Source organism: Haliotis rufescens, unplaced genomic scaffold (genome assembly GCF_023055435.1).
Source record: "Haliotis rufescens isolate VD_foot unplaced genomic scaffold, xgHalRufe1.0.p SCAF_103, whole genome shotgun sequence".
NCBI classification, from domain to species: domain Eukaryota; kingdom Metazoa; phylum Mollusca; class Gastropoda; order Lepetellida; family Haliotidae; genus Haliotis; species Haliotis rufescens.
Genome location: NW_025963784.1, coordinates 523,660 through 530,907, shown reverse-complemented (window position 1 = coordinate 530,907; position 7,248 = coordinate 523,660). Strand labels below are relative to the sequence as shown.

General features: G+C 40.5%; 1 long non-coding RNA gene and 1 pseudogene across 1 annotated transcript; both read right to left on the bottom strand.

Moving 5' to 3' along the window:
* Positions 1-722: 722 nt before the first annotated feature.
* LOC124127927 lies at positions 723-2,569 on the bottom strand. Its single transcript, XR_007219858.1, has 2 exons — positions 2,309-2,569; positions 723-1,362 (listed from the first exon to the last, which is right to left on the bottom strand). It is a non-coding gene; the product is annotated as an uncharacterized LOC124127927 (long non-coding RNA).
* A 149-nt stretch (positions 2,570-2,718) lies between these two features.
* Positions 2,719-5,358, bottom strand: LOC125377898 (annotated as a pseudogene).
* Between the last annotated feature and the right edge of the window lie 1,890 nt (positions 5,359-7,248).

Below are 7,248 nucleotides of genomic sequence, written 5' to 3'. Positions count from 1 at the left end.
CTGCAAACATTCATTGTGTACGTCAATCTGAACTCACTCCCACTAATTTCAACAAAACACTTTGCTTCAAGAAAGTTCGTAACACACTGAAATCTGCACATGTCCAGTTATAAACATTTGTAAGAAACTGTTATGTAATTTTCTAAACATTAAAGTTAGCCATGTTCCTAGAATTTGTAAAGTACAATGGGTTTTTTATGGAATCGAAATGCATACAGAAACGTCAAAACTACATCGACACAAATCACTCCCACTACTTTCAACATAAAACGGGGGTACGGGTGGCCCAGTCGCCTAAGGCGCCGCGATTCGCCGTGCAGAGTTGCGTACCTTTGGGCACGCCAGAGACCTATGATTGTGGATTCGAATCCAGGTTCGCCTAGATTATGTTCCTAGGTTTGTCAGCACCATACCCGTGCTCTTGGGTTTCACTGAAGTGGTAAACGCCTGACACCGCCATCACTTCGGGCTTTCCTCCCACATTAAGCTGACACGCCGTGATATTACTGGAATACTGTTAAAAGCAGCGTTAAATCCAACTCACACACTCATCAATTCAACTTAAAACAATACAGGAAAGTTCGGTACACACTGAAATGAGCATATGTCCAGTTAGGAACATTTGAAAGACTCTATTATGTAATCCTCTAAGCAACATAAAGGATTTTTTCGTCATGAAGTTACCTTAGCCCTAGCATTTGTAGAGTAAAATGTTTTTTTTATGGAATTGATATGCTTACCGAAACATCAATGCTACATCGACACAAATGACAAATAACTCGTTATTTTCTGCAAACCAAATTCGGACGACTGACTCCGAATGGAGGTTGTAAAACTGTATATGAATACTGTAACACTGGACACCATAAGAACAATGATAACTCCTTTCTAGACCACTTTTAGAGCTGCAGCAGCTCTATCTTTTCCCCAGACTCAGTGTAGTGAATGATGGTATTCTCAGAATTACTAGTGTTATCTGAACTAGGCACTGTGTCACCAACTACTAGAGCATGGACATATGTGTGAACATGACTTGAGATTCCATATATGGTTTCTGATCGTTGATTGGGTGAACATATCTCCAAGCGTGCAGGATCTGTAAGGAGGTCGTTAAGATTTCCGTCTATATGATATGGTTGGGATGACTGCAAGGCGATGTATCTCTCTTCCATAACTCTTTGTCTGTCTGTGGAAACTGCCTGTCCCAGGTGGCCCGGAACATACACCCCTGGCAATTCTACTGATGTCTGGTTCACTGGGCACGTTGATGTTAGTGGTGTGGATGTAAGCCAACCGCCATTGTTATAGCTTCCGTGTGGAATTGACGATGATTTCATAAGAAACTGGCCATCGGTTGTCACCCTGAAACAATATCACATGCACTTGACACGGTAATTCAGAGAAAATAGGACTTAATCAAAATAATGATGCTATTGTGACATATAATACAAAATCAAGATGTAAAAGCTCCCAGCGAAATCATTCAATAGTATACACAGTGAAGCCTAATTAAGTTCAAATATTGGTAAACATAATTTCATCGTTTTTGCAAAGTCCCCATTGACATATGTAGCCCATGGAAAATAAGGTTTCACTTGGAACAAATAGCAATAAAGTTCATCTCACCACAATGCATGTCTACAAGGTCCCCAAAACAACATACTTAAAGTCCCAAGCAATCCCAGTTTGGGAAATATGTCTAATTTACATAATCCAATATGGCAACCAACTGTCAATAGTATTTTCCACATTTCAGATGAGGTTCAGTGTTTTCATGAAAAACAGCATGTGTTCTGTTGCAAAATAGTCATATTATGGTTTTAAAATGATATTCACAACTATTGATCGTTTTCGACTATTGACAAATCTATAAAACATCAAGATGGCCGGCAATTTCAAGATGGCCGACACATTTCCTAAATATGAGTTTAGACTGTTGAAGCTTTTATATCTGAAACAGTGTGCTTGGACGTATGTGCATAAAACTTGTCACACTAACTGACTGGCCCAAAATTCCAAGATGACCTCCAAGACATGGACAGACATTCAATATCAATACACTGTTGGTCTCTCATGACATATTTGATTGATTGATTTGGGACTTTTAGTATGTTGTTTGGGGGGCCTTGTAGAAATGCTCTGTCTATATTCTTAGATAAATGATAGATATTTTGTAAATGTCTGATGGTACTGTCCTCTTCGAGGTCTCATATGGTTTCGTGGGGTTTCAAAACTGTTCTGCAAAACAGCGTATACAATATATGTGCTATGGTTGTCAACTAAAGCATCATTTCCACATTGCTCTTACCTATCTATAATTGTACCATGGTTGGTTGTCAGGTCATGTATATTTGTTGCCTCAGTTATAATCCTTGCAATATCATCGTGATGTTGTGCCTCTGCTTTTTGTAAAGCAGTTTCTTCTTTATCGTCTTTCTCATAAACATTTGCCTTGTTCTGTAATAACACCTCCACAACCTCCCTGTGTCCTTGCAAGGTTGCATCATGTAGAGGTGTGCAGCCTTCCTTATCTTTCTCATCCACATTTGCCTTGTTCTGTAATAACACCTCCACAACCTCCCTATGTCCCTGCCAGGCTGCATCATGTAGAGGTGTGCGGCCTTCCTTATCTTTCTCATCCACATTTGCCTTGTTCTGTAATAACACCTCCACAACCTCCCTATGTCCTTGCCAGGCTGCATCATGTAGAGGTGTGCGGCCTTCCTTATCTTTTTCATCCACATTTGCCTTGTTTTGTAATAACACCTCCACAACCTCCCTATGTCCCTAGTCGGCTGCAAGATGTAGAGGTGTGTTGCCATCATTACGTTGTTCATCCACATTTGTCCTGTTCTGTAATAACACCTCCACAACCTCCCTATGTCCCTAGTCGGCTGCAAGATGTAGAGGTGTGCTGCCGCCTTGATGTTTCTCATCCACCTTTGCCTTGTTCTGTAATAACATCTCCACAAGCTCCCTATGTCCATGGTAGGCTGCAAGATGTAGAGGTGTGTTGCCATCATTACGTTGTTCATCCACATTTGTCCTGTTCTGTAATAACACCTCCACAACCTCCCTATGACCGTGGTAGGCTGCAAGATGTAGAGATGTGTTGCCATCATTACTTTTTTCATCCACATTTGTCCTGTTCTGTAATAACACCTCCACAACCTCCCTATGTCCCTGCCAGGCTGCAAGATGTAGAGGTGTGTTGCCATCATTACATTTCTCATTCACATTTGCCTTGTTCTGTAATAACACCTCCACAACCTCCCTCTGTCCCTGGTCGGCTGCATCATGTAGAGGTGTGTTGCCTTCCTTATCTTTCTCATCCACATTTGCCTTCTTCTTCAATAACACCTCCACAACCTCCCTATGACCCTTGTAGGCTGCATCATGTAGAGGTGTGCGACCTTCTTTCTCTTTCTCATCTACATTTGCCTTGTTCTGTAATAACACCTCCACAACCTCCCTATGTCCCTGGTGGGCTGCAAGATGTAGAGGTGTGTTGCCTTCCTTATCTTTCTCATCCACATTTGCCTTGTTCTTCAATAACACCTCCACAACCTCCCTGTGTCCCTGGTAGGCAGCATCATGTAGAGGTGTGCTGCCTTCCTTATCTTTCTCATTTACATTTGCCTTGTTCTGTAATAACACCTCCACAACCTCCCTATGCCCCTAGTCGGCTGCAAGATGTAGAGGTGTGTTGCCTTCCTTATCTTTCTCATCCACATTTGCCTTGTTCCGTAATAACACCTCCACAACCTCCCTGTGTCCCTGCCAGGCTGCATCATGTAGAGGTTTGTTGCCATCATTACATTTCTCATTCACATTTGCCTTGTTCTGTAATAACACCTCCACAACCTCCCTCTGTCCCTGGTCGGCTGCATCATGTAGAGGTGTGTTGCCTTCCTTATCTTTCTCATCCACATTTGCCTTCTTCTTCAATAACACCTCCACAACCTCCCTATGACCCTTGTAGGCTGCATCATGTAGAGGTGTGCGACCTTCCTTCTCTTTCTCATCTACATTTGCCTTGTTCTGTAATAACACCTCCACAACCTCCCGATGTCCCTGGTCGGCTGCAAGATGTAGAGGTGTGCGGCCTTCCTTATCTTTCTCATCCACATTTGCCTTCTTCTTCAATACCACCTCCACAACCTCCCTATGACCCTGGTAGGCTGCATCATGTAGAGGTGTGTTGCCATCATTACGTTTCTCATTCACATTTGCCTTGTTCTGTAATAACACCTCCACAACCTCCCTATGTCCCTGGTAGGCTGCATCATGTAGAGGTGTGCGACCTTCCTTCTCTTTCTCATCCACATTTGCCTTGTTCTGTAATAACCACTCCACAACCTCCCTATGTCCCTGGTCGGCTGCAAGATGTAGAGGTGTGCGACCTTCCTTATCTTTCTCATTTACATTTGCCTTGTTCTGTAATAACACCTCCACAATCTCCCTATGTCCCTGGTTGGCTGCATCATGTAGAGGTGTGCATCCATCATTGCGTTTCTCATTCACATTTGCTTTGTTCTGTAATAACACCTCTTCAACCACCCGATCTCCCTGGTAGGCTGCATCATGTAGAGGTGTGCGGCCATAATTATCTGTCACATGACTTATTCCCTTGTTCTGTAATAACATTTTAACAACTTCTGCATTCCCATATATACATGCCAAATGAAGTCCAGTTTCACCCTTCTTGTTTGGCTTACCAATGTCCACTGCTTCCTGTAACAGGTAGCTTACAATGCTAACATTTCCAACCGCACATGAGTAATGTAAAGGTGTTGATCCTTCAGGACCTATGATATTGATGCTACGTTGTCCCTTCTTTATAACTATATCCATGATATCTTTGCCCTTTTGACACATGGCTGCATAATGTACACATGTATTCTTTCTTGAACTGTTCTTGTTCTTGCTCGTCTTCATCAAATTTAACAGTCTGGAAGCCACTGTTGACAACCCACCCATGCAGGCAATGTCCAAAAGTGAACATTTACCAAACTTTACTCTCAGATCATCTACAACTGCCAACTGCAGTTTGATGATAAGAGGTCTTGGGAGTTTGGGTACCGGCATAGACAACGTATCCAACTTCAAGTTATTTTTGGAACAAATGTACTCGAAGTTGGCCAAACTACTCCCAAAGCAACTTCCAAACAAAGCTTTCTCTGTGTTCTTTACCTTAAACTGAACCCTGTTCAATGCTTTCTTCAGCAAATTCGAGTTGTCTGTGATGCTCGCCCAAAACAGAAAGGAATATCCATATAAAATGTCATTTTTTGACAATACTTTCAACAGTTCAGATCTGTCCTTGTTCAGATTTTGCAAGAGATTCTCCCAAACCATATTAACAAATGCCTCTACCTGGAATAGGGAATGCATGCACACAAAGGCAAACTTTCTGCAATGTACAGCTGTAGCAAACCGCTTCGCTACAATATGCAGATCATCATGTTTCAATTCGATTTTAAAAGGCACATCTAGTTGTTCCTCTTCGGTTGGATCACCGCTAGATGTCACATAACGAAATATGAACTCGAGATCCATCCTTTCAACCAACTGTCTCACATCACTGAGCAGTATTTCTCTTAGCTTTATTGCTACTTCATGATTTCTTATTCTATATATACCAGTTGCCGCCAGAGATTGATGCGCGTACTTGGTTTGAAATAGTAACATGGAATGTTCATGGTTTGAAACAGAAACTAGCTGACTCTGACTTTATACAGTATTGTCTGAAGTTTGATGTCATTGGATTTGTTGAAATATGGAACAATGTAAATAAGGATGACATTTCTTCTATATTTACAAACCATACTGTTTATATTAACCAACGGGACTTTAATAACAGAGGCGGTGTTGCCGTTTGCGTTAGCCATTTTGCAAGTCAATACATCAAGAAGATCTGGTCTGACTTTACTGATTGTATTTTTGTGCTTTTGGATAAGAAACTTTTTGGTTACACATACGATATTTTATATGGGTGTGTGTATATTCACCCTGTATATTCATCCGTCCGGAGCGATCCAAGACTGCAGAAAGGGATTGACTACTTAGAAAACTGTTTGCTCTCGTGCATCACAGATGCTGATATTGAAGACTTTGTTTTTGTGATTATGGGTGATATGAATGCTAGAACAGGCAACTTAAAGGATTATATTTTACAGGATGGCAACAAATACATTCCTTCACTGGAAGATTTGAATTATAAAACTGACAGTTTTAGCATATCTAGAAAGTGGACAGATGATCGTGTAAACTCCTATGGTTGTGATTTAGTAGATTTATGCTGTTCTCTTGATATACATATGATGAATGGGAGAACAAAATCAGATCCCCGCGGGGATTTTACATGCTTTGCTGGTGGGGGTGCCAGCATGGTTGATTATTGCTTATGTTCATCTGAATTATTTAGTACTAATTATGATTTCAGTGTAGCCACAAGATGTGAGTCAGATCATTTTCCCATTGTGTTTAAGTTTGCTGTTACAGATTCAGAGAATGTTATCAGTAACATGAATGCTGATAATGCAGAATCTATTTGTAGATACCGATGGTGTGCTGGTAAGGCTGAAGCGTTTTCTGAGTTACTTCGGGACTCGCTATCATCATATAGCTTTGATGATTTCATGGGTGAAATTTCTAGCGGTGTTAATTGTGCAGTAACAAAATTGACATCATTGATCATTACTTGTGCTTCTGTCAGTGATATGAAGGTAATTACAAGCTCAAACATATGTACATTTTCAGGAGCAAGATGGCATGATAGCGAATGTAAAGAGTTGAAACATGAGAAATATCGTATTCTTAATATGTTTAGAATAACTGGTGATCTGAACTATTTACAACAGTTTAGACAGTTAAGAAATGTGTATCGAAATATGTGTAGACAAAAGAAATTGATTTTTGAAGAGCGATTACTTGAGGATTTAATGTCTCATACTTGTAGTCCTAAGATCTTCTGGAACCAAGTGAAGGGACTTGTATCAAAAAACAGTAATGCAACTCAGTTTATAGCTCCATCAGAATGGGTCTCCTACTTTAAAAATATTTTGAATATAACTGATTATGATGTTGATCATGATAATCTTGCTTCCGCTGAGAGTTTTGTTTATGAACACGAGGAATCTAACTGTTTTGTCTGTAATGATGAAGAATTAAATGATATTTTGAATTGTGAAATCACTGAACCAGAAATTTTACATGCTATTAATCATTTGAAAGATGGTAAGGCGG